Raw genomic sequence first — 27,938 nt, 5'->3', positions numbered from 1 at the left:
GAGCATGGACACGGGGATCGTCCCACAGTTACTAAAAACAACAGACATAGCCCCACTCCACAAAGGGAGAAGTAAAGCAACAGCAAAGAACTACAGACCAATAGCACTAACATCCCATATCATAAAAATCTTTGAAAGGGTCCTAAGAAGCAAGATCACCACCCATCTAGAAACCCATCAGTTACACAACCCAGGGCAACATGGGTTTAGAACAGGTCGCTCCTGTCTGTCTCAACTATTGGATCACTACGACAAGGTCCTAGATGCACTAGAAGACAAAAAGAATGCAGATGTAATATATACAGACTTTGCAAAAGCCTTCGACAAGTGTGACCATGGCGTAATAGCGCACAAAATGCGTGCTAAAGGAATAACAGGAAAAGTCGGTCGATGGATCTATAATTTCCTCACTAACAGAACACAGAGAGTAGTCGTCAACAGAGTAAAGTCCGAGGCAGATACGGTGAAAAGCTCTGTTCCAGAAGGCACAGTACTCGCTCCCATCTTGTTCCTCATCCTCATATCCGACATAGACAAGGATGGTAGCCACAGCACCGTGTCTTCCTTAGCAGATGACACCCGAATCTGCATGACAGTGTCTTCCATTGCAGACACTGCAAGGCTCCAGGCGGACATCAACCAAATCTTTCAGTGGGCTGCAGAAAACAATATGAAGTTCAACGATGAGAAATTTCAATTACTCAGAGATGGTAAACACGAGGAAATTAAACCTTCATCAGAGTACAAAACAAATTCTGGCCACAAAATAGAGCGAAACACCAACGTCAAAGACCTGGGAGTGATCATGTCGGAGGATCTCACCTTCAAGGACCATAACATTGTATCAATCACATCTGCTAGAAAAATGACAGGATGGATAATGAGAGCCTTCAAAACTAGGGAGGCCAAGCCCATGATGACACTCTTCAGGTCACTTGTTCTATCTAGGCTGGAATATTGCTGCACACTAACAGCACCTTTCAAGGCAGGTGAAATTGCTGATCTAGAAAATGTACAGAGAACCTTCACGGCGCGCATAATGGAGATAAAACACCTCAATTACTGGGAGCGCTTGAGGTTCCTAAACCTGTATTCCCTGGAACGCAGGCGGGAGAGATACATGATTACATACACCTGGAAAATCCTAGAGGGACTAGTACCGAACTTGCACACGAAAATCACTCACTACGAAAGCAAAAGACTTGGCAGACGATGCAACATCCCCCCAATGAAAAGCAGGGGTGTCACTAGCACGTTAAGAGACCATACAATAAGTGTCAGGGGCCCGAGACTGTTCAACTGCCTCCCAGCATACATAAGGGGGATTACCAACAGACCCCTGGCAGTCTTCAAGCTGGCACTGGACAAGCACCTAAAGTCGGTTCCTGACCAGCCGGGCTGTGGCTCATATGTTGGTTTGTGTGCAGCCAGCAGTAACAGCCTGGTTGATCAGGCTCTGATCCACCAGGAGGCCTGGTCACAGACCGGGCCGCGGGGACGTTGACCCCCGGAACTCTCTCCAGGTAAACTCTAGGTCCAGGTAAGCAACACAGACCCCAACTTATGCCTAGAAAAGATTAACTCTGTGGCACTCGATGTATGCTCAAGGCACATTCCTTTAAGAAAAAGGAGGAGTAGATGTAAAATAGAAAGAGACAGACGCTCCCTTTACAGGCGACGGAAAAGAATAACAGAGCGGCTTAAAGAGGCCAATATATCTGAAATGCGTAGGGAGACACTGGTCAGAGAAATAGCAAACATCGAACTAAAGCTGAAGGAATCTTATAGGAGTCAGGAATCGCGGGAAGAACCAAAAGCTGTAAATGAAATCGAAAGAAACCCAAAGTATTTCTTTTCTTATGCCAAATCAAAGTCGAGCACAACATCCAGTATTGGACCCCTACTTAAACAAGATGGGTCCTATACAAATGACAGCAAGGAAATGAGTGAGTTACTCATGTCCCAATATGACTCAGTTTTTAGCAAGCATCTAACCAGACTGAGAGTCGAAGATCTAAATGAATTTTTTTTGAGAGAGCCACAGAATTTGGTAAACACAAGCCTATCTGATGTTATCCTGATGCCAAATGACTTCGAGCAGGCGATAAATAACATGCCCATGCACTCTGCCCCAGGGCCAGACTCATGGAACTCCGTGCTCATCAGGAACTGCAAGAATCCCCTATCACATGCTTTTACCATCCTATGGAGAGGGAGCATGGACACTGGGGTCGTCCCACAATTACTAAAAACAACAGACATAGCCCCACTCCACAGAGGGGGCAGTAAAGCAATAGCAAAGAACTACAGACCGATAGCACTAACATCCTATATCATAAAAATCTTTAAAAGGGTCCTAAGAAGCAAGATCGCCACCCATCTAGATACCCATCAATTACACAACCCAGGGTAACATGGGTTTAGAGCAGGTCGCTCCTGTCTGTCCCAACAACTGGATCACTACGACAAGGTCCTAGATGCACCAGAAGACAAAAAGAATGCAGATGTAATATATACAGACTGCAAAAGCCTTCGACAAGTGTGAACTTGGCGTAATAGCACACAAAATGCGTGCTAAAGGAATAACAGGAAAAGTTGGTAGATGGATCTATAATTTCCTCACAAACAGAACACAAAAGGACCCCAATGGAAATAAAAGGACCCCAATGGAAATAAGTCACTCTGTCTGACTTTTTTGGGTTATCCTAGGTTCTCTACACATATGCTGCTATGTATGATAATTCTATGTAACTGTATTTGTGTATACCTGAATAAACTTACTTACTTACTTACTTACTAAAGTAGTAGTCAACAGAGTAAAGTCTGAGGCGGTTACGGTGAAAAGCTCTGTTCCACAAGGCACAGTACTCGTTCCCATCTTGTTTCTCATCCTCATATCTGACATAGACAAGGATGTCAGCCACAGCACCATGTCTTCCTTTGCAGATGACACCCGAATCTGCATGAGTGTCTTCCACATCAGACACTGCAAGGCTCCAGGCGGACATCAACCAAATCTTTCAGTGGGCTGCAGAAAACAATATGAAGTTCAACGATGAGAAATTTCAATTACTCCGATATGGTAAACACGAGGAAATTAAAACTTCATCAGAGTACAAAACAAATTCCGGCCACAAAATAGAGCGAAAAACCAACGTCAAAGGCCTGGGAGTGATTATGTCGGAGGATCTCACCTTCAAGGACCATAACATTGTATCAATCGCATCTGCTAGAAAAATGACAGGATGGATAATGAGAACCTTCAAATTTTGGGATGCCAAGCCCATGATGACACTCTTCAGGTCGTTTGTTCTATCTAGGCTGGAATATTGCTGCACACTAACAACACCTTTCAAGGCAGGTGAAATTGCTGACCTTGAAAATGTGCAGAGAACCTTTACGACGCGCATAACGGAGATAAAACACCTCAATTACTGGGAGCGCTTGAAGTTCCTGAACCTGTACTCCCTGGAACGCAGGCGGGAGAGATACATGATTATATACACTTGGAAAATCCTAGAGGGACTAGTACCGAACTTGCACACGAAAATCACTTTCAACGAAAGCAAAAAACTCGGCAGACGATGTAACATCTCCCCAATGAAAAGCAGGGGTGTCACTAGCACTTTAAGAGACCATACAATAAGTGTCAGGGGCCCGAGACTGTTCAACTGCCTCCCAGCATACATAAGGGGGATTACCAATAGACCGCTGGCTGTCTTCAAGCAGGCACTGGACAAACACCTAAAGTCGGTACCTGACCAGCTGGGCTGTGGCTCGTACGTTGGATTGCGTGCAGCCAGCAGTAACAGCCTTGTTGATCAGGCTCTGATCCACCATGAGGCCTGGTCACAGACCTGGCCGCGGGGGCGTTGACCCCCGGAACTCTCTCCAGGTAAACTCCAGGTAGAATCACTCTTCCTGTAATTGCTCTGAGATCTGCTGGCAGATTACGATCGACAGTTTAGCCACCCTTGATTTATATTCTAGTTTATTGTGTAAATATATTATTTGTTTAACTCTAAGTAATATGAGTGGATGATAATGTAATACCTTACGATCAACTATGATTTATACAGAATACGTACTACAATGAATTACACGGAATTATGGTCATTAATAAATTACTAAAAATAATCAAATGAAGATTTTCTTTCAGATTTATATTTTTACTGTAAACATACAGATGAATGAGTGTATGACAGTAAATACTAGGTATAGTATTAGTCAAACTAAATAGGGTATCAAGATGCGGGTAGCCACCCTTACCTAGGTGATGTTTACCAAGTTGAAACAAGAGCTGACTATGCTTACTTAATGTACTCAAAACACAGGATGGTTTTCCACTCATACTATAGTTATACAGGATAAGTTTCATATATGATGTAAATATATTTGTCAGTATATATGGTAGTGACTATGTTTTGTATCCAGCGGGCACAGTGTCTCACCAATCAGCTGGGAAGAGCCAGCTGATATTGCTGATACCTTATAAATATTAATATCCTCAATTATACTCATCTCTTATTTAAAACAATACGTTTATTATATTTTTTCCTAACGATATTCAACGGTTTATTTTTTGTGTAATGCTTACTTGAGGTGGAATTTGGGAAATGAGTAAAATAAAAATATTAACATCGCAGTTGGCAGTTGTTCACTGAGGCCGACGACAACAAACCATCTTAGAACTGCTGCTGCTGTAGTGGTAATTCCTCCTCCTGCCTCACATCTATCATCCTCCATTATCTTTACCCCTGGTCTTCCGTGTGTGCCCGCCTCTGCTTCCTCAAAGCTTGCCCACCTGCCCACTCACAGGGATATGCTGGAATTTTTTGTCTATAAATAGTAAGAACCATTTCACTTTGTTTACGTTTTCTAACTTACGATCAGGTTGATGTTGTGATAAGCTGTTTTGTGGGATGTTAGAAAGTTAATAGTAACCTACAGTGTTGTATTATCATTGTAAGTAGCTATACCTACTAATATTTGTCGACGATGCAGTGTTTCAGGCATTTTATATTGTCTTACATTCCTGGTATACTGTAGGCCTATTGCTACTCCTTGACACGTCAAGAAAGACAAAATGTCACTTATTTCTATGTTGATGAATTTATGTACAGTTGTCATTTTTCAATTCTGGATACAAATTATGTGTACTGTATTGTAATACCATCATATTACACTCTACAGAATTAACCAACCTGAATAAGAGGCTGTAGTTTAATACCGTTTGGTGGAACTTAAGCATTAATCTACATTTTGCATTATGGAAATTGTTATTTTTGGAGATATTAATGTAAATAGTTCACTTATGTTGGTTGTGCAGCATGTCTAAGCAAATCAGCATTTAACAATGAGTTGTATCACTGTAAATAAAGAATAATATCTACCAATAGTGGAGTAAGGTTGTTACATTACATTGTGTTAGGGGAGTTACGTTAGATTGCATATTTTACAATTTCCACAACAAAATATCTCTACCTTAAATGCCAGTTTAATATTGTAAAATTCAAGCTATAATTAATGGGCAAAATTCACCAAGCAGCAGTCTTCTGCTATTACTGACATATTGTTGCTGTACTGTAGCTGTCATTATAGCATGAACTATGGTTATGATGTCATTTTTCCATTGGTATTATTTTCTTGTATATATGTTTGAAATAATACTTGTAGATGTAGTTAGTTTTCTCTCTAATGGCTCACTAGGGAGTATCTTTGTACCCTGAAATGCCCTAGAAAATTCTGGTCTTTCCAGATGTGTGACATAGATTTTGTTGAACTTATGGTCTAACCCCAATACCCGATTGAGTATGCCATTGAAGGAAATACCAATAAATCTGGCACTTCCTTCAGTAGCACATTGAAGACATTGCAAGTCTCCAAATGGATATCAACCAAATCTTTAAATGGGCTGCAGAAAACAATATGAAGCTCAGTGGAAATGCTATAAAATACTGACACAGTGAGAATATAAATACTTAAGCAATATAATGTGATCCTTTATCAACAACATTTCGCCCATGCAGTGGGCTTTATCAAGTCACAAACAGATCTACCTGGGTGAAACATATATGAGTATTTATAGGATGAGAATGCTGGGTCAGGTGGAGAAAGCTGCATGTGATAATCCTCTGAGCAGAGCGATAGTCCAAAAACTTGGGCAGCTTTCAAAAGAGATTGGATAAGTATATGAGTAGACCTTCTGCAGTGTTCCTCGATTCTTATGTTCTTATGTGGGATAGCGATGAAGTTTTTTGGTGAGGGGTTCAGCTATGTTATTGAAGCCGTTGTTCTGGTAGATCTGTTTGTGACTTGATAAAGCCCACTGCATGGGCAAAATGTTGTCAATAAAGGATCACGTTATACTGCTTAAGTGTTTATATTTCCATGAAGCTCAATGAAGAGAAATCTCAATTACTCTGATATGGGGAAACTCGAGGAAATTAAAATTGTATCAGAGTGTAAAACAAATTCCAACCACACAATAAAGTGAAAAACTAATGCGAAGGGCCTGGGAGTGGTAATGTCAGAGGATCTCGCCTTCAAAGATTGCAACAATGTATCTACCACATCTAGGATAATGATATGGATAAAGAGAACGTTCAAAACTCTAGGGATGCCAAGCCCATGATGATTCTCTTCATATCGCTTATTCTTTCTAATCCGGAATATTGCTGTACATTAATGGCAGGCGAAATTACAGGCCTGAAGAGTGTACAGAGAACTTTCATGGCATGTATAAGTACGATAAATCACTAAAATTACTGGGGACAGTTGAAGTCCCTTGATCCTTGGAATGCAGGCAAGTAAGATACGTTATAATATGCACTTGGAAAATCCTAGAGGGACTAGTCCCAAATTTGCACACAAAAATCACTCCCTACAAAATCAAAAGACTCAGCAGGAGATTCAACATCCCCTCAACAAAAAGCAGGGGTACCACAAATATGTTAAGGGATGTTGCTGTAAGTGTCAGGGGCCCAAGACTGTTCAACTTCCTCCCAGCATACATAAGGGGGATTACCAGTAAACCCCTGGCTGTCTTCAAGAAGGCACTGGACACACCTAAAATCAGTACCTGACCAGGTGGGTTGTGGCTCATACATCGGTTTATGTGCAGCCAGCAGTAACAGCCTGGTTGATCAGGCCCTGATCTACTGCAAGGTCTGGTCACAGACCAGGCTGTGGAGGCGTTGACCCCCGAAACCCCTCCAGGTATACTTCAGGTATGCTATATTGTCTAGATTCCTATGGGCATTCAGTTAGTTATTTATGCTTTATTTCTGTTTAATGTTTTGAAAATAAAAAAAATTGATTTTAATTTTTGTTTGATAAAAATATAACCTGTTAAGTAGCAGTCTATTAAATTAATTACCAATTTGTTTCTCTTAGGTGTGGTAACAGGTTGTCTTATAAAGATATAAATATAAGATATGCTTGATTCAGGGATCTGTATGACTTAGATCTGTGCTCCACTTCCCTGAATTAAGCCAGAATGCTTATCATTACCCCCTATCCACAGGTGCTGTATGATCCCCATGGGTTTAGTGCTCCCCCATGATAATAATCTGGGATCTATAGATACTATTTGCAGACATTGTAAATAAATCATGAAATCGTAAAAACATGATTGCATTTACTTGTAGGCATATTTTGGTGATAAAATGTGTAGACTTTACCTAAGATAACCAAGTATAGCCTGTGTGACTTATTTCCTTTGGGGTCTTCATTGTCTCATACTTTGGCACATGTATTCTAACATTTATTTAACTTATAGGGATACTAGAATAATTAAAAAACATTTTTAATTTGCTTTGGCAAAGTTGGGCAAAAATTTATATTGAACGGTGTACAGTATTAGCTCAGGGATGGTTTGATTTTGTGCAAATTGTTCAAAAAGTTATTTCAGGCTCATTTAGGTTCGATCAGATTAGTTTACATTAGGTAAGGTTTGGTTAGTTATGGTTAGGTTAGATTACATTAGGTAATCTAACCTAACTCAACTCAGCTGAACCCAACCCAGCCCAACCATTTTATAGGTTAGTTTGTGTTTTGGGCATACTTAGGTTGGGTTGGGTTGCATTGGGTTTTGTACTTTTGTTAGTCTGATTTGAGTTGGGTTCAGCTGACTTGGATTGGCTTATGTTAAGTTAGATTACCAAATGTAACCTAATCTAAACCTAAATCTTTTTTGGACAATTTATACAAAATAGAACTATCTTTATCTTTAGCAGTGTCTTATTCATCAAAAATGTATATGTAGTAAAACTTGCCTAATATTGTACTCTGCCCACTATAAATTATCACCCAATTAAGCAAAAAAGCTCTTCTAGGTACAGCCTCTCCTCGCTTAGCGATGTACTCGTTTACTGACACCTTGGACTTGTGACGGGCTCTCTGACCAGTATACATGCCTAAATAATGTATATTAGACCTGATTTCCTCTATTCTGTTTATTACAATATACAGTACGCTACTGTATAAACATTTAAAAATACATGTATACCAGAAATGTTATAAATGGTGCAAAGGTGATATTAAAACAATAAAGATGGTTGACACACGCCCACTACCATTATAGTATGCTCCTCACTTAGTGACGAATTCATTTACTGACATGGTCTTAGGAATGGAACTCGTTCTTAAGTGAGGAGAGGCTGTATAGACCAAAAAAATTAAAATTGCCTGACGTAATTATAACAACTGCTTGTATACACAGTTTGTTAGATCTACTAATTCCTAGGTAAACAAGAAACACACTTGCACATGTCATCCCCAGTCAGGCAAGGCTAGATTATATTAAACATACATTCTGTTTTATCTTACCTAAAACTTATCATGTCAAGGTCAGCAGTATTAAAATAAATTTAAAACAAGAGCTGAAGAATATCTAATGAATGAAGCTGCAGAAAGATGGGAAGCTACTTTCTGTACAATTAACAACCATGCACTAATACACTGATACAGGTATCAATGCATGGTTGTTAATCATGTAGAAAGTAGCTTCCCATCTTTCTGCAGCTTCGCTCATTAGATATTCTTTAACTCTTGTTTTAAATTTATTTTAATATTGCTGATGCTGACATGATATGTTTTAGGTAAGATATAACAGATGTATGTTTAATCTAATCTAGCCATGTCTGACTGGGGATGACATGGGCAAGTGTGTTTCCCCTGTTTACCTAGAAATTAGTTGACCATTTTGGGTTCCAGCCTGGCAGAAAAACCTAAGGACCCTAATGGAAATAAGTCACACTGCTTGAGTGTTTGGGTTAACCTTCCTGGATTTGCAGTCTGAACAAAATATTCTTCATTGCTTGGTTTAGGCATCTCACACATGCTTATACTCCCTCTTTTTTGTCTGTTGATTTTTTTTTTCTTTTCCAGTGAAGCTGGATCATCATACCATCCTGTTGAAGTTTTCATTTGCTTGACAGCCTTATTGAGAACCCACAGACTTTATCCATTATTTCTGAATCATTTGACTTGGTGGATTTTGTCTTATATTTAAGTCTGTTAAATCAAGGGTTTACTGTGTACATATTACTGTATTGTTAATTAATTTTTGTATATTTCTGAAAGTAATGTGTACCAGAGTTACATGTTTCTCACAATACTGTATCTTCTTTATGAACGTCTAGTACACAGCTTATTTCCACCTGTTGATCTTTTCTTCCTTAAGAAAGAATAAAAGTCACAAATACTGTGGCAGGAACACTTCACAAATAAGCTTTGTCATCCTTGGTAATGCTCTCCCTCACAGTTGCTAAGTTACTACTGGCTGCCTTTCTCCATCTCCCAACCTCATTACCATTCACTTTAGGATTGCTCTTAATGAATTGTCAGATTTTCTTCAAGTTTCACATAATGCCAACTTAACCATGCAGAGTTTGTACTCTTCAGGCAGGTAGTTGACATATTGAAACCAATATTTATCAGAGGAATAAATTTTGGGGAACTGTACTTCTTACTGTTCACCAGCTCCATATCTTCTCTCAGACTGTCTTCTCTATGTCAGGTACTCTTTTATTCAGTGGAGTATGTTCCTTGCTATCCCAGCCTGCTTTTTCAGTGTGTAAATTGGTTGCTAATGTGGCACAGTAATAAACTCTTCAGAATTTAATATTGTGCAGCAGGAATATTCCTGTTGAACATCCTTTCCTGAGTTATTTCTACTATTCTTGGTTTACAATGATGTTTATTTCTACTTGTCTTGGTTTACAATGGACTTTGCAGGTGGCCTACTATTATTATCCTTTGTGTATTTTAATACTGATAATATTCTCAGTGTCGTATAGAAGTGCCTGGTATATATTACATGTTTGTTATCGTAGACGTAATTGCACTTATGGCCCTTTAGATTGAATTCTGCAAATACATCATGAGTTCTGTATTATAATAAGTGTTGGTTATTGTAAACTATATATTTATGTATTTTTAGATCCCATCCCTCTTAAAATATTAACATGACCTTCCTAAATGATTAAAAAACTAATCCAGTAATACTTTTAATAAATAATTTAGTTCATTTAAAGTTGCCTGGAATGCTGTATATAATTATGGCCTTTTCCAAATATCCATAAACAAATTAACTGAGCACCTAGACATACATATGTACCTTTGGAAATAAACTTTATTTATAGTATTATTTATTTAATTTATGTACAGTATTTAGTTACCATGATATGTTATGGATGTTAGTCTCTATTTAAGGCTTCCTGGCTTTGCTTTCTTCAGTATTTGTCCAGTACTATGATTGCCATTTTCCAGCTGTTTGGTATGTCTCCTGTCCAGTGACGTTTCATAGAGCATCATTGGCTTGCTCAGGAGGCTCCCTTCCTCTTACCAAAGGTGAGATCTTGTTTGATCCCATTGCTCTTACTACATGCAAATCTTTCATTTTTTATCTCAACAGCATTATATTTACAAGCTAAAAGCTGTTATACAGCTTCAGCTTATTTCACAGCCTAGCCTATCTGAGCTACACTGCAGCCTTCCGAGGATATGACTCAAAACAGTCAACTAACACCTGTGCAGCTATTTACTGCTAAGTGAACAGGGGCAACAGGCTTAGGAAAATATGACCAACGTTGTTACTCACCCATGGATCGAACCCAGGTCTTCTGGTTGAGCAAAGATCAACATCTCTACCTGCCCAGGAATCGAACCTAGGTCTTCTGGTTGAGCTAAAGGTGCTACCACTGAGCTCTGTCTCTTGTCATTACTAAACCCTCGAGGGTTGAGGGGCTCTTCATCTAGAGAATTGGATCTACTCTCCATATCCCCAGATTGAGCCTGAATGCCTTCCATTTCCTTCCCACATGCACTGTGTAATCCTATGGGTTAGTGCTGGGTTGGTGGAAGTGTATTGGTGTTGGTGGCAGTGTAGTAGTGCTTCTTTCAGTGTACAAATATTCTGCTTGTTCTGCTTTTATTCCTAAATGTTCTGTGTAACTATGAACTTTCAGCATCCTCTCAAGTGTCGCCCATTTCTGTATAAACAGTTGTATAATGTTGAAATAAATTTGTATTGTACAGGGGAGCCCTGCTTTACAGTACTTGGCTTTAGTGTTTTGCTAATACAGTGGTTTTCAGTTATTCCCCATTCTTCATTTATTCAGACTTCCCACAATAAATATATTCACCACTCACTATAAGCTAAGGATGAAAATATTTTAAGGGAAGTAATGGGTGTGCTGTATATGCATTTTTTAGGCCTAGCCATATTACATACTTAATATATGATAGTGTAAACATGTTATCAGGCTTCTATATTCATTTGAAAGTGAAAAAAAGCTGCAATTTACTTTACTGTGATTTTTGCTTTACAGCAGTAGCCTGGAACCTAACCTGTATAAGTGGGGCCTACTTGTATTGTATATGTACTTGGCTTTTTCTTCCTTGTATTTGGTTGATCCATACACCACCTTGTTTTTATCTTCTCTGACTCCTTGGTTTAAAGTGAATCATACTTAAGCAAGAGATTCCATCATCCCAGTTAAACTTTTATTATCTCCTTTGTTAATTTTCTATTATCCCCATTGTTGAACTTCTATTATCCCCTTTATAGTTATCAAAACTTTTGGGGCCCAGTCCCTGGACCCATTATGTACCTCTGTAGTCTTTTGACTACCGCCCACATGATGGGTATGGTGTGCATAATAAAGATATTAAACTAACTCACTATTGTTACTTTCCTATTATACCAATTGTTAATTTTTCATTAGCCCTATTGTTCATCTACCATTATCTCCCTTGTTTTTACACAATTATCACATAATAATGCACCATTATCTCATTGTAATTACCCATTATCTCATTGTAATTACCCATTATCTCATTGTAATCAGTTATACCCATTGTTAACCTTGTTATACATCACCCAGTTAGCCGCGAACAATTTTTTTTTTAACACATCGGCAGGCAGGGTGGCCTGAAAAAGAAAAACTTATCATCATTTGCTCCATCACTGTCTTGCCAGAGGCATGCCTACATTACAGTTACAAAACTGTAACATTAACACCCACCCCTCCTTCAGAGTGCATACACTGTACTTCCCATCTCCAGGAATCAAGTCTGGCCTGCCGGTTTCCCTGAATCCCTTCATAAATGTTACCTTGATTGCACTCCAACAGCACGTCAAGTCCTAAAAACCATGTGTCTCCATTCGCTCCTGTCTAACACTCTCGCGCACGCTTGCTGGAAGTCCAAGCCCCTCGCACACAAAACCTCCTTTACCCCATTCCTCCAACCTTTCCTAGGCCAACCACTACCCCACCTTCCCTCCAGTACAGATTTGTATACTCTCAAAGTCATTCTATTTCATTCCATCTTCTCTACATGTCCAAACCATCTCAATAACCCCTGCTCAGCCTTCTGGATTATAGTTTTGATAATCCCACACCGCCTCCTAATCTCCAAACTATTAATTTTCTGCATTATATTCACACCACACATTGCCCTCAGACATGGCATCTCCACTGCCTCCAACCTTCTCCTTGTTGCAACATTCACAACCCATGCCTCACACCCATACAAGAGTGTAGGTATAACTATACTCTCATACATTCCACTCTTTGCTTTCATGGATAAAGTTCTTTGTCTCCACAGACTCCTAAGTTAACCATTCACCTTTTTCCTTTTGTCAGTTCTGTGATTCACCTCATCCTTCATAAACCCATCTTCTGACATGTCCGCTTCCAAATATCTCAACACAGTCACCTCCTCCATACTCTCTCCCTCCAATCTGATATCCAGTCTTCTGTTACTTAATTTTTTTGTTATCCTCATCACCTTGCTCTTTCCTATATTCACTTTTAACTTCCTTCTTTTACATACCCTACCAAGCTCATCAACCAACCTCTGCAATTTCTCTTCAGTTGCAAAGAGCAACTGTGACAACTCCCACTTTGTGTTATTCTTTATCTTTTAACCTCGCACCTCTTGCCAACACCCGAGCATTCACTTCTCTTGCTACTCCATCTGTAAATAAATTGAACAGCCATGGTGACATCACACATCCCTGTCTAAGGCCTACTTTTACTGGGAAATAATCCCCCTCTCGCCTACACACTCTAACCTGAGGCTCACTATCCTTGTAAAAACTTTTCACCGCTTTCAGTAACCTACCTCCTATTCCATACATTTGTAACATCTGCCACATTCCCCCCTCCCATCCACCCTATCATATGCCTTTTCCAAATCCATAAATGCCACAAAAACCTCTTTACCCTTATCTAAATACTGTTCACTTGCATGTTTCACTGCAAACACTTGGTCTAGACACCCTCTACCTTTCCTAAAGCCTCCTTGTTCATCTGCTATCCTGCTCTTCGTCCTACTTATAATTCTATCAATAATAACTCTTCCATGCACTTTACCAGGTATATGGAACAGACTTATTCCCCTATAATTTTTATACTCTTTTGTCCCCTTTGCCTTCATGCAAAGGAACTATGCATGCTCTCTGCCAATTCCTAGGTACCTTACCCTCTTCCATACATTTATTAAATAACACTAACGACTCCAAAACTATATCCCCACCTGCTTTTAACATTTCTATCCCTGCAGCCTTACCCCAATTCATTCTACCCACTGCCTCACAAACTTCCCTCACACTTGCAACTGGTTCTTCCTCACTCCTATAAGATGTTATTCCTCCTTGCCCTATACATGAAATCACAGCTTCCCTATCTTCATAAACATTTAAGTTCTTCAAAATATTCCCTTCATCTTCCCAATACCTCTAACTCTCCATTTAATAACTCTCCTCTCCTATTTTTAACTAACAAATCCATTCTTTCTCTAGGCTTTCTCAACTTATTAATCTCACTCCGAAACTTTCTTATTTTCAACAAAATTTATTGATAACATCTCACTCACTCTCTCATTTGCTCTCTTTTTACATTGCTTCACCACTCTTTTTAACCTCTCTCTTTTTTCTCCCCATATACTCCTCCCTCCTTGCATCACTTCTACTTTGTTAAAACCTCTTGTATGCTAACTTTTTCTCTCTTATTACTCTCTCTACATCATCATTCCACCAATCACTCAATTTCCCTTCCACACCCACATTCCTCTAACCACAAACTTATGCTGAAAACACTAACACTATATTCTTAAATTTACCCCATACATCATCTACCCCATTGCCTGTATTCTCACTAGCCCATCAATCCTCCAACAGTTGTTTATATCTTACCCTAACTACCTCCTCATTTAGTTTATAAACCAACACCTCTCTTACTTGCTACTTCCATTTTCCTTGTATCCCGTCTACCTTTTACCCTCGCTGTAGCTACAACTAAAAAGTGATCTGCTATATATGTGGTCCCTCTATAAACATGTACATCCTAAAGTCTACCCAATAATCTTTTATCTACCAGTACGTAGTCCAACAAACTACAGTGGAACCTCTACTTGCGAGTGCATCCACGTGCTCGTTTTTCCAAATATGAGCAGTCAATGGGTCGATTTTTTGTTTCCATATGTGAGCAAAATTTCCATGAGCGAGTAGATACTGGGATAATGTGAAATGTACCGAATGTATGTGTAGATGTGACCGCACTGGCTGGTTTGTAAACACTGGCGCTGAGGCCACACATGGGACGTGTCCCGGACAAATCACGTAAGGCGAGTTTATCGTGAAGCGAGGCAAAATTTTTGCATTCAAATGCTTTGTATGGAGGATTTAACGTAAAGCGATGCATTTGTAAGGTGGGGGTCCACTGTATATATCAGGTTTCTATGTTATTTATAGTGTTTATTATGTAAATTAGATGAAGGGAGATAGATAAATAAGCCGTAGAGTTGATATTAGCGAAATTATTGAAGCACAGAATTCCACTGGAATGGATTAATTGCATTTCAATTAATTTAAATGAGGAAAATTGACTCTGCAAACGAGCAAATCCAGTTGCGAGCAAGGTCATGGAACAGATTAAACTCGCAAGTAGAGGTTCCACTGTACTGTCATTTTGCCTTACATCATATCTTGTATACTTATTTATCCTCTTTTTCTTAATGCGTGTTACCTATAACCAAACCCCTTCTATACAAAGTTTAATCAAATGCTCCCCATTATCATTTACACCTGGCACCCCAAACTTACCTACCACACCCTCTCTAAATGCTTCTCCTACTTTAGCATTTAGGTCCCCTACCACAATTACTTTCACTTTGGCTCAAAAGTTCTTACATACTTTCTTAACATCTCCCAAAATCTCTCTACTCTCCTCTCTTCTCCAGGTGCATACACACTTATTATGACCCACTTTTCACATCCGACCCATATTTTAATCCACATAATCCTTGAATTTATGCACTTATATTCCCTCTTCTCTCTCCATAACTGATCCTTTAACAGTATTGCTACCTCTTCCTTAGCTCTAACTCTCTGATACTCCTGACTTAATCCCATTTATTTCTCCCCACTGAAACTCCCCTACCCCTTTCAGCTTTGTTTTGCTTAGGGCTAGGACATCCAACTTCCTTTCATTCATAACCTTTGCAATCACTTCTCTCTTATCTGCACTACATCAACACACATTCAAACATCCCAATTTTATAAAGTACTTCCTTTTAGTAATTTATACAGGAGAAGGGGTTACTAGCCGATTGCTCCCAGCATCTAGTCGCCTCCTATGACACGCATAGCTTACGGAGGAAGAATTCTGTTCCACTTCCCTATGGAGATAAGCAGAAATAAAAAAGAACAAGAACTAGGAAGAAAATAGAAGAAAACCCAGAGGGGTTAGTATATATATGCTTGTACATGCATGTTTAGTATGACCTAAGTGTAAGTAGAAGTAGCAAGACATACCTGCAACCTTGCATGTTTATGAGACAGAAAAAGACACCAGCAATTTTACCATCATGCAAAAGGACAGATTTTTTCAGTGATTTATTGTTTTCAAATACTTTATATACACCTACCATCCGACTTACAACCACTCGACTTATGACCATGTTTTTTATGCCAAATTTCTGGGAAATAAACAACTATTTGTGTTGTACACAGTGTTTATTCTGAACCTTACAGTATAAAATACAGTACTAACAGCATAAAAAGTAAAGTAAAACATGAAATACCAAATAAAACAATAAAATAGTCATTACAAGAATGTTTTGTTGATATTCAGTAGTAAAATTCGACTTAGGACCATTTCGACTTACGACCGGTTTCTCGGAACTGAACTCAGTCGTAAGTCGGATGGTAGGTGTACATTTTGGGTGAAACCTACAGAATGAAACACTTGCATAAATTTTATAATGTAGCATGGTTATCTCTGCAATTAACACAACAGAAAGTGAAAATCTTGCAGTATATAGTACTTCATTTTTTCATCTATAGTAAATAAATTAGTAGTACAGTGGACCCCTGCTTAACGATCACCTCCCAATGTGACCAATTATGTAAGTGTATTTATGTAAGTGCGTTTGTACGTGTATGTTTGGGGGTCTGAAATGGACTAATCTACTTCACAATATTCCTTATGGGAACAAATTCGGTCAGTACTGGCACCTGAACATACTTCTGGAATGAAAAAATATCGTTAACCGGGGGTCCACTGTATAACTATTTTTTTTTTTTTCGACAAAACCGGCTGTATCCCACTGAGGCAGAGTGGCCCAAAAAGAAAAACAAAAGTTTCTTTTTTTAAATTTAGTAATCTATACAGGAGAAGGGATTACTAGCCCCTTGCTCCCAGCATTTTAGTTGCCTCTTATAACTCACATGGCTTACGGAGGAAGAATTCTGTTCCACTTCCCCATGGAGACAGGAAATAAACAAGAACTAGAAAGAAAATAGAAGAAAACCCAGAGGGGTGTGTATATATATGCTTGTACATGTATGTGTAGTGTGACCTAAGTGTTAGTAGTAGTAGCAAGACATACTTGAAATCTTGCATGTTTATGAGACAGAAAAAAGACACCAGCAATCCTACCATCATGTAAAACAATTACAGGCTTTTGTTTTACACTCACTTGGCAGGATGGTAGTACCTCATTGGGCAGTTTCTGTCTACCAATATACTACCTAGGAGTATAACTATTACTGTATATATTTTATATGTAACACGTGATATTGCTCATTTGTCTTAAGTCTCCTTATGTTATTTCCAGTAAAACTCTCAAAAAATGTGCTTAAAATATATGGTTTTGGAGCTGAAATATCCTTCGCTTTGGGTGGAAGGTGATAGTGATAGTACCTACTGGGTGATGTTTTACCTCCACCTCTCTCAGATCTAGGCTCGTAGTATGGATTAATAATAATAAAAGACAGCCAAAGTGAAAATGTAACTTGCACGGTGTAGAAATTTCATCGCAAATCACAAATTTGACTTGTGCAGTTAAAGGGGTAAAAGTTTTGATCTTTTATTATCCCTCATTGTTAGCTCTTTCAGGGTCCAGAGACCAAATTCCAAAGGGTGCACCAGTGTCCAAGAATTTTCAAAAAATAATTTTGTTATTTTTTCTTATGAAATGGTAGAGAATCTTTTTCTGAAGGTATTAAAACAAAAAGTACGAAATTTGATGGAAAATTGACGAAATTATGCTCACGAATTTTGATGTGTCAGCGATATTTACGCATCGGCGATTTTGCCAACTTTGACTCCCATTTTAGGCCAATTACATTATTCCAGTCTACCAAATTCTTAGCTATTTCACTAGTACATATTACTTCTATTCTATCGATTGAGCACAAGAATTTGCCAAGTCAACTGTTTCAACTACAAAATAAAGTGATCGGAAATTGGTAATTTGGCCAATTTAATGCAAAGTTCAAAATACAGTGGACCCTCGAGTTTCGGTAGCATCGAGTTTCGTGAAATCTGAGTTTCGGCAAGTTTTTTCGGCAAAATTTGGCCTCGAGTTTTGTGATTAGACTCGTGAATCGGCGACCGTCTGGTACCCGTCCGCCCGTCACCGCACACACAAAGCCAGTCTCCCACACCATTCACGCTGTGTGTGCCATTATTTACCAACATGTGACCATCACCCTGTGGGTACATACGTAATAATCCATTGTTTTTTGTGATTGCAACTGCTAAATAAGTCAACATGGGCCCTAGGAAAGCTAGTGCAAGCCCTTTGGTAAAGAAAATGAGGAACACGATCGAATTCAAGAAGGAAATCATTGAAAAATATAAGAGTGGACTGCGTGTTACAAAACTTGCCAGGATGTATGGCAAACCTCATTCAACCATCACTTCGATCGTGGCGAAGGGAAAAGATATAAAGTGTGCTGTTGTTGCAAAAGGGGTAGATATGCTGACAAAAAAAGAGATCCCAAATTATCGAAGAAGTGGAGAGGTTATTGTTGGTGTGGATTGCCAAAAAACAGTTAGCAGGAGATAGTGTTACACAGTCGATAATATGTGAAAAGGCATGGCAGTTGCTTGACGATCTTGTAAAGAAAATGCCTGCAACGAGTGGTGATGTTTGTGATTTTAAGGCCAGCAAAGGTTGGTTTGAGAGATTTAACCCTTTGACTGTCGCAACCCCCAATCCTGAGGTGTCTCCTGGTGTCGCAAAATTTCAAAAAAAAGAACAAATTATTTTTTCTTATGAAATGATAGAGAATCTTTTCCCGATTGTAATGACACCAAAAAAAAAACAAAATTTGATGGAAAACTGACGGAATTATGCTCTCGCGAAGTTAGCAACCTTGGCGATATTTACAAATCGGCGATTTCGCCCACTTTGAGCCCTATTTTCGGCTAATTCCATTGTTCCAGTCAACCAAACTCATAGGTATTTCTTTAGAACTCCATTTTTTCTATCGATTGAGTACAAGAAACTGCCCATTTACCGATTTCAACTACCCAATAATGTGGTCAGAAATTTGCAATTTGGCCAATTTCACAAAAATTAAAAAATATGACAATTTCAAAATAAGGTCCAGAATGAGCAATGCAGACATTCCTTGGTCTAAAATAACATTTTCTTTGTTCATCAGTCACATCTCCAGGCCCCTCTGATATTACTCTTGCTTTCTATTTTAAATTTTTATTAAAACAAAAAATAGAAGACTTACTATTATGCAGACTACGGCAATACTGTAATAATTGTATAAATAACATCAACCCATTCATGACTGCATATTAGAATGGCTAGTTGGACATTTATTGGACAATGACATTTGTTTACTTTTGAACATTGGCAAAAATCAAACATTTTCCCTACTTTGAGCTCCATTTCCAGGTTCTTTTTATAGTAAACTCAATCAAAATCACCTCTACTTCTGTAATATGTTTTCCATTCTATCAAATGAGACCAAGAAAACGAGAATACAACCATAAATACTATACGAAAATAGACCACAAAGTCGGCATTTTAATTAAAAAAAATGGTCGGAGTTTTTTTTTTTCTCATGCACTGCGTGCTGCAGGATTTTTTTTATATGGTGCACACAGACCACACAGACCCATTCTCTCACATGTGGACCTACCAGCTTTCTCCTGCTTGATTTGAAGCCGCTGGAATTTATGAGTATATATACGTCAAACACGGTACCTCGTAAGACGTATATATACGGCCGCGACAGTCAAAGGGTTAAGAAGCGTAGTGGCATTCACAGTGTGATAAGGCATGGTGAGGCTGCTTGTTCTCACAAAAAAGCAGCTCGCAAGTTTGTACAGGAGTTTACGGAGTGCGTAGACACTGGAGAATTCAAACCCCAACAAGTGTTTAATTGTGATGAAACAGGCCTCTTTTGGAAGAAAATGCCAAAGAGGACCTACATCACGCAGGAGGAAACGGCACTCCCAGGACACAAGCCTATGAAGGATAGGCTAACTCATGTTTTGTGGTAATGCTAGTGGGGATTTCAAAGTGAAGCCTTTACTGGTGTATCACTCTGAAAACCCCAGTGTTTTCAAGAAAAACAGTGTCGCCAAGAGTAATTTGTGTGTGATGTGGAAGGCTAACAATAAGGAATGGGTCACAAGGGGAATTTTCCTAGACTGGTTTAATGAAGTGTTTGGCACCAGTGTGAAGAAATACCTCCTGGAAAATAAATTGCCACTCGAGTGCCTTCTGGTAATGGACAGTGCTCCTGCTCATCCTTCAGACATGGAAGAGCAAATAGTGGAGGAGTTTAGTTTCATCACCGTGAAGTTCTTGCCCCCTAATACAACTCCTCTCCAGCCCATGGACCAGCAGGTCATTTCAGACTTCAAAAAACTGTACACCAAAGCAGTGTTTCAAAAGCGCTTTGAAGTGACGTCAGACACTGAATTGACCCTAAGAGAGTTCTGGAAAGATTAATGTCCTCCATTGCATAAACCTTATAGGTAAGGCTTGGGAGGGAGTGACTTCCAGGACTTTGAACTCTGCTTGGAGAAAATTGTGGCCAGAATGTGTACAAGAGAGGGATTTTGAAGGGTTTGAGGTTGACCCTAAGGAGTCTGTGCCACTTGTGGAATCTATTGTGGCATTGGGGATGTCCCTGGGGTTGGAGGTGAGTGGTGAGGATGTGGAAGAGTTGGTGGAGGACCACAGGGAAGAGCTAACCACTGAAGAGCTTCATCTGCAACAGCAAGAGATCACTGCTCAGGAAACTGCTGCAGAGGAGGAGGAGGAAGAGAGATAGAGGAAGGTGCCTTCTTCAAAGATTAAGGACATTTGTGCAAAGTGGACTGAAGTGCAAACGTTTATGGATGAACTTCACCCTAACAAAGCTGTTGCAGGCCTTATTGGCAACATGTACAATGACAGTGTTGTGTTCCACTTCAGATAAATCTTAAAGAAACACCAGAAACAGAGCTCTCTGGACAGATACTTTGTGCGACAGGGGTCCAATGACTAAAGTTGTTCCCAGTGGCATTAAAAGAAGGGAAGTAACCCCAGATAAGGACTTCATACCTGAAGTCCTAATGGAAGGAGATTCTCCTTCCAAACAATAGTGTACACCTTCCTCCTATCCCCTCCTCCCATCTTTCATCCACCCAGAAGTCTTCAGTAAAGGTAAGTGTAATGTTATTATTATTTTTCATATGTATGTACTTGATTTCTCATTGATTTCAATATGTAAATCTTTATTTAATTCGAAAAAAAAAATTTATTTTAATATTTTTGGATGTCAGGAACGGATTAATTTTATTTCCATTATTTCTTGTGGGGAAAATGGTTTCGAGTTTTTTGAATTTCGACTTTTGGCAGGCTCTCTGGAACGGATTAATCACGAAACTCGGGGGTCCATTGTACTCCAATTTCAAAATAGGGTCCAGAATAATGCAGGCATTCCTGGCACTAAACTAACATTTCCTCTGTTCATTAGTTATATTTTCAGGCTTTACTAATGAATTCCATTTTGATTTTTTATTCACATAATGAATTTTTATTCAAACCAAAAAATAGAAGATTTACTGTTATGCAATATTATAATGTCAGCACATTTGTGAACGTATATTAGATCCACCAGCAGGCGTGTATTAGACGTGTGAGGTCATTTGTTTACTCTCGAACATCGGCAAAAATTTAACATTTCTGCTACTTTGAGCTCAGTTCCAAGCCATTTCCAGTACTAAAACCAATCAAAATCATCTCTATCTCTGTAATATGTCTTCCATTCTATCAAATGAGACCAAGAAATTGCCAATACAACTATAAAAAACATACGAAAAAACACTGCAAAGTCGCTGTTTTAATAAAAAATTACGGTATGTTTTTTTTCTCTCATTACACACTGTACTGCAGGATTTGTGTTATGTGGTGCACACATACCGCATAGATGTATTCTCTCATATCTAAGCCAAAATTTACCGCTCACAGCTTATCAGAGTGAGCTGAGCTCGTGACGTAGATCTACGGTTTGGACCCTCAACGTAAAACCGTAGATCTATGGCATGGACCCTCAAAGGGTTAATCTCATAGTATCCCATTTTTAATATCCCATTATCTCCATTGTTGGTCTCCCATTATTTCCATTGTTGGTTCTTCCACTGTCTTTATGGTTGTTCTCCCACTGTCCCTCTGATTGATCTCCCATTATCACCATGGTTATTTCTCCCACTGTCCCCTTGATTGGTCTCCCGTTATCACCACTGTTGGTTCTCCCACTGGCCCCAGGGTTGGTTCTCCCACTGGCCCCACAGTTGGTTCTCCCACTGGCTCCTACAGTTGGTTCTCCCACTGGCTCCTACAGTTGGTTCTCCCACTGGCCCCCCATGGTTGGTTCTCCCACTGGCCCCCACGGTTGGTTCTCCCACTGGCCCCCACGGTTGGTTCTCCCACTGGCCCCCACGGTTGGTTCTCCCACTGGTCCCCACGGTTGGTTCTCCCACTGGTCCCCACGGTTGGTTCTCCCACTGGCCCCCCACGATTGGTTCTCCCACTGGCCCCCATGGTTGGTTCTCCCACTGGTCCCCACAGTTGGTTCTCCCACTGGTCCCCACAGTTGGTTCTCCTACTGGTCCCCACAGTTGGTTCTCCCACTGGCCCCCCATGGTTGGTTCTCCCACTGGCCCCAACAGTTGGTTCTCCCACTGGCCCCCATGGTTGGTTCTCCCACTGGCCCCCATGGTTGGTTCTCCCACTGGCCCCAACAGTTGGTTCTCCCACTGGCCCCCATGGTTGGTTCTCCCACTGGCCCCCATGGTTGGTTCTCCCACTGGCCCCAATGGTTGGTTCTCCCACTGGCCCCCCATGGTTGGTTCTCCCACTGGCCCTGTGGTTCTTCCACTGGCCCCACAGTTGGTTCTCCCACTGGCCTCATGGTTGGTTCTCACATTATCCCCATGATTGGTCTGTTATCCCATTATTATTCCCACTGATTCAATGTTCCATTACATTTTGGCTGTGATAATTTGTAGTTACGAAAGCAGAGTTATGCTAGTGGTGTTGCATTTTAATTATTGTCTTGTTATTCAGTAATGTTTTAGTTTCTGTATTGCATGCTGCCTCTCATATCTTGTTTCAACAGTGTTAGTTTTGGTGAATTTCTTTCAAATAAAAAAAAATGTTTGCATCCACTGTGACCATGAAAATAAGTAATTTATTTTTGAAGACAATAAAATAAAGCTACAAAGATAGGTCTACCATGTTTAATACATGGAAAAACCCTTAGTAGTGTAATTAATATTTAAAATGTTTAGTCATTTGAGTAGGGCATAGTGTGTTGTTCTTGAGTCTGTGATAATTCTGATGGCTTACGTTTGTTGTGTGATACAGTGGATGATGATAATTCATGTTGGTTACTTCCCTGAAAACTGCGCTTCTAATGATTTCTGTGATTTATGGACTGTAAAACGTAGGAAAAACAGGGTTGCATTTTTCGTACCTACGTAAGAGCTATAACAAAAAATTTTAATGTCATAAAATAATAGTTTTTCTCACCATTGTTGATAATGATGCTCTCTGAAATACCTGAACTCTAGTAAGGGGTCATCTGCATGGTTACTTTATTACTGTAAATATGGGTAGGGGACCTAAATGCTAAAGTAGGAGACACATTTAGGGAGGGTGTGGTGTGGTAGGCAAGTTTGGGGTGCCAGGTGTAAATGATAATGGGGGCCCTTTGATTGAACTTTGTATAGAAAGGAGTTTGGTTATAGGTAATACATATTTAAAAAAAAACAGAGGATAAATAAGTATACAAGATATGATGTAGGGCAAAATGACAGTAGTTTGTTGGACTACATATTGGTAGATAAAAGACTGTTGAATAGACTTCAGGATGTACATGTTTATAGAAGGGCCACAGATATATCAGATCACTTTTTAGTTGTAGCTACATTGAGAGTAAAAGGCAGATGGGATACAAGGAAAGTAGAAGCAGAGGTGTGAAGGTTTATAAACTAAAGGAGGAGGCAGTTAGGGTAAGATATAAACAACTACTGGTGGGCTAGTGAGAGTATAGGCAATGGGGTCGAAGATGTATGGAATAGGTTTTAGAATGTAGTGTTAGTGTTCAGCAGAAGTTTGTGGTTACAGGAAAGTGGATGCTGGAGGGAAGAAGAGCGATTGGTGGAATGATGATGTAGAAAGAGAAGTAAGGGAGAAAAAGTTAGCATATGAGAGGTTCTTATAAAGTAGAAGTGATGCAAGGAGGGAGGAGTATATGGAGAGAAAAAGAGAAGTTAAGAGAGTGATGAAGCAATGTAAAAAGAGAGCAAATGAGAGAGTGGTTGAGATGTTATCAACAAATTTTGTTGAAAATAAGAAAAGGTTTTGGAGTGAGCGTAATAAGTTGAGGAAGCCTAGGGAACGAATGGATTTAATAGTTAAAAATAGGAGAGGAGAGTTATTAAATGGAGAGTTAGAGGTATTGGGAAGATGTAGGGAATATTTTGAGGAACTGTTAAATGTTGATGAAGATAGGGAAGCTGTGATTTCATGTATAGGGCAAGGAGGAATAACATCTTATAGGAGTGAGGAAGAACCAGTTGTGAGTGTGGGAGAAGTTCGTGAGGCAGTGGGTAGAATGAAAGGGGGTAAGGCTGCAGGGATAGAAATGTTAAAAGCAGGTGGGGATATAGTTTTGGAGTCGTTGGTGCTTTTATTTAATAAATGTATGGAAGAGGGTAAGGTACCTAGGGATTGGCAGAGAGCATGCATAGTTCCTTTGCATGAAGGCAAAGTGGACAAAAGAGTGTAAAAATTATAGGGGAATAAGTCTGTTCAGTATACCTGGTAAAGTGTATGGAAGAGTTATTATTGATAGAATTATGAGTAGGACGAAGAGCAGGATAGCAGATGAACAAGGAGGCTTTAGGAAAGGTAGGGGGTATGTAGACCAAGTGTTTATAGTGAAACATATAAGTGAACAGTATTTAGATCAGAGTAAAGAGGTTTTTGTGGCATTTATGGATTTGGAAAAGGCATATAACAGGGTGGATAGGGGAGCAGTGTGGCAGATGTTGCAAATGTATGGAATAGGAGGTAGGTTACTGAAATTGTCGAAGAGTTTTTACGAGGATAATGAGGCTCAGGTTAGAGTATGAAGGAGAGAGGGAAATTATTTCCCAGTAAAAGTAGGCCATAGACAAAGATGTGTGATGTCACCATGGTTGTTCAGTATACAGTGGTACCTCAGTATACATCCACTTTGGAATAAGTCCAACTTGGTATACATCCTGTTTGGATGCGAAAATTTTTGCTTAGTATACGACCTTTGTTTGGAATACGACTCACGTGCTAGAACTTGCATGGGTCAAAATGAGTCACGACACCATGCGCTAACCTTGTTTACCTCTCTCTCAATACAAAGCCATGGCTGCTTTGAGGGTTTTGAGGCTGTGTCTATAGTGGAGGATATTGTCTCTCTGGGCAGGTCCATGGGGTCTGGATGTGAGTGATGATGATGTGGAGTTTGTGGAGGGGCACAGGGAAGAGCTGACCACTGAGGAGCTGCAGAAACTTAAGGAGGAGGAGCACAAGACTAAGATGGATGCTCTCTCTTCAGGCTTGGAAGAGGAGATAGAGGAAGCCCCTACTTCATTAATCAAGGAAATCTTCACCAAATGGATAGACATCAAAAACTTTGCAGAGAAGTACCACCCCAACAAAGCCCAAACAAGCCGTAATAGCATTGTCTGAAATGACCAGACAATGTCACATTTCTGAAACATCCTGAGGAGAAGGCAGAAACCAGGTTCTTTGGACAGATTTTTAGTAAAAGTCAAACCTGGTGAGCTTCAACCAGGTTCAAATAGGGAAAAGACATAAAAGAGAAGTGGACTCTCTTTCCAAACAATAACATTTCCTCCTCCTCCCTTCTCAGCACTATCCTAGTAGGCACTCGACTCTTTTCTGCAAAGTAAAGTGAGGTTAAATTTGCATTTATTTCATCTAATTCTTTTGTATTTATGTACATGTATGTATTTTAGTATTAAGCAGTGTTTAAATTATTTTATAAAACCCCATCAATGTATAATATGCCAATAACAATAGGATTTTTTTCATGAGAACTGATTTATCGTTTTCCCTATATTTCTTGTGGGAGAATTTGTTTGGTACAAGTCCAAGGTCCTGGAATGGATTAAGGACGTATACTGAGGTACCACTGTATTTATAGATAAGGCTGTAAGAAAAGTGAATGCTAAGGTGTTGGCAAGAGGTGGGGGGTTAGAAGATAAAGAATCTAACACAAAGTGGGAGTTGTCACAGTTGCTCTTTGCTGATGACACTGTGCTTTTGAGAAATTCTGAAGTGAAGTTGCAGAGGTTGGTGGATAAGTTTGGTTAGGTATGTAAAAGAGGAAAATAAAAAGTGAATATAGGAATGAGTAAGGTGGTGAGGATAACAAAAAAATTAGGTGATGAAAGATGGGATATCAGATTGGAGGGAAAGAGTATGGAGGAGGTGAACGTATTCAGATATTTAGGAGTGGATGTGTCAGCAGATGGATCTTTGAAAGATGAGGCAAATCAGAATTGATGAAGGGAAAAAGGTGAGTGGTGCACTTAGGAGTCTGTGGAGACAAAGAACTTTGTCCATGGAAGCAGAGAGGGGAATGTATGAGAGTATAGTTATACCAACACTCTAATATTGGTGTGAAACATGGGTGGTGAATGTCGCAACAAGGAGAAGGCTGGAGGCAGTGGAGATGTCATGTCTGAGAGCAGTGTGTGGTGTGAATATAATGCAGAGAATTCACAGTTTAGAAATTAGGAGGAGGTGCTGGTTTACCAAAACTATCATCCAGAGGGCTGAGGACAGGTTGAGGTGGTTTGGACATGTAGAAAGGATGAAACAAAATAGAATGACTTTGAGAGTGTATAAATCTGTAGTGGAGGGAAGGCGGGGTACCTGGAGTTTACCTGGAGAGACTTCCGGGGGTCAACGCCCCCGCGGCCCGGTCTGTGACCAGGCCTCCTGGTGGATAGGGGTTGGCCTAGGAAAGGTTGGAGGGAGGGGGTAAAGGAGGTTTTGTGTGCGAGCATGTTAATGATGAGCTTGGGGAAAGCAATCATAAATCACTTAGTTTCAACATATCATGGAATTACCCAGAGAACTGCAATCAAGTCTTTGTCCCAAACTTTCGCTTGGCCAACTGCATGGGACTGAGAAATTGCCTGGGTAGGCTAAATTGGGATGACCTGACTATGGGTCAGGTAGGTAGTGTTGGTTGCCAGTATGACAGGTTTCAGAGTACAGTGGTACCTTGACTTACGAGTTTAATTCGTTCCGTGACTGAGCTTGTAACTCAATTTGCTCGTATATCAAATAAATTTTCCTCATTGAAATTAATTGAAATGCCATTAATCCAGCCCCCCCAAAAAAACCACCCCAATTTCTTGGTTACGGGTTTTGAAATAAAATTTTTTTTATTTTTTTTATTATTTATTATCACACTGGCCGATTCCCACCAAGGCAGGGTGGCCTGAAAAAGAAAAACTTTCACCATCATTCACTCCATCACTGTCTTGCCAGAAGGGTGCTTTACACTACAGTTTTTTAAACTGCAACATTAACACCCCTCCTTCAGA

At 39.7% G+C, this 27,938-nt stretch overlaps 1 protein-coding gene across 12 annotated transcripts in view; it reads left to right on the top strand.

The window, feature by feature from the left end:
• The first annotated feature begins 4,584 nt into the window (after positions 1-4,584).
• The window catches only part of LOC128698972 (DDB1- and CUL4-associated factor 8), a 145,364-nt gene continuing 122,010 nt past the window's right edge, over positions 4,585-27,938 (top strand). For 3 of the 12 annotated variants that reach the window (XR_008408528.2, XM_053791448.2, XM_053791458.2), the window contains exons 1-2: positions 4,638-4,848; positions 10,774-10,854. The gene's annotated coding sequence lies outside the window, so the exon portion shown is untranslated. Of the gene's footprint in view, positions 4,849-4,870; positions 4,966-10,773; positions 10,855-25,780; positions 26,102-27,938 lie in introns of those variants that run through there. The other 9 variants (XR_011393539.1, XM_053791449.2, XM_053791451.2 and 6 more) reach the window with 8 other exon arrangements.

This window comes from Cherax quadricarinatus, chromosome 55, assembly GCF_038502225.1.
Source record: "Cherax quadricarinatus isolate ZL_2023a chromosome 55, ASM3850222v1, whole genome shotgun sequence".
Taxonomy (NCBI): domain Eukaryota; kingdom Metazoa; phylum Arthropoda; class Malacostraca; order Decapoda; family Parastacidae; genus Cherax; species Cherax quadricarinatus.
The sequence above is the reverse complement of the archived record's forward strand: the minus strand, read 5'-3'. Positions and strand labels throughout refer to the sequence as shown.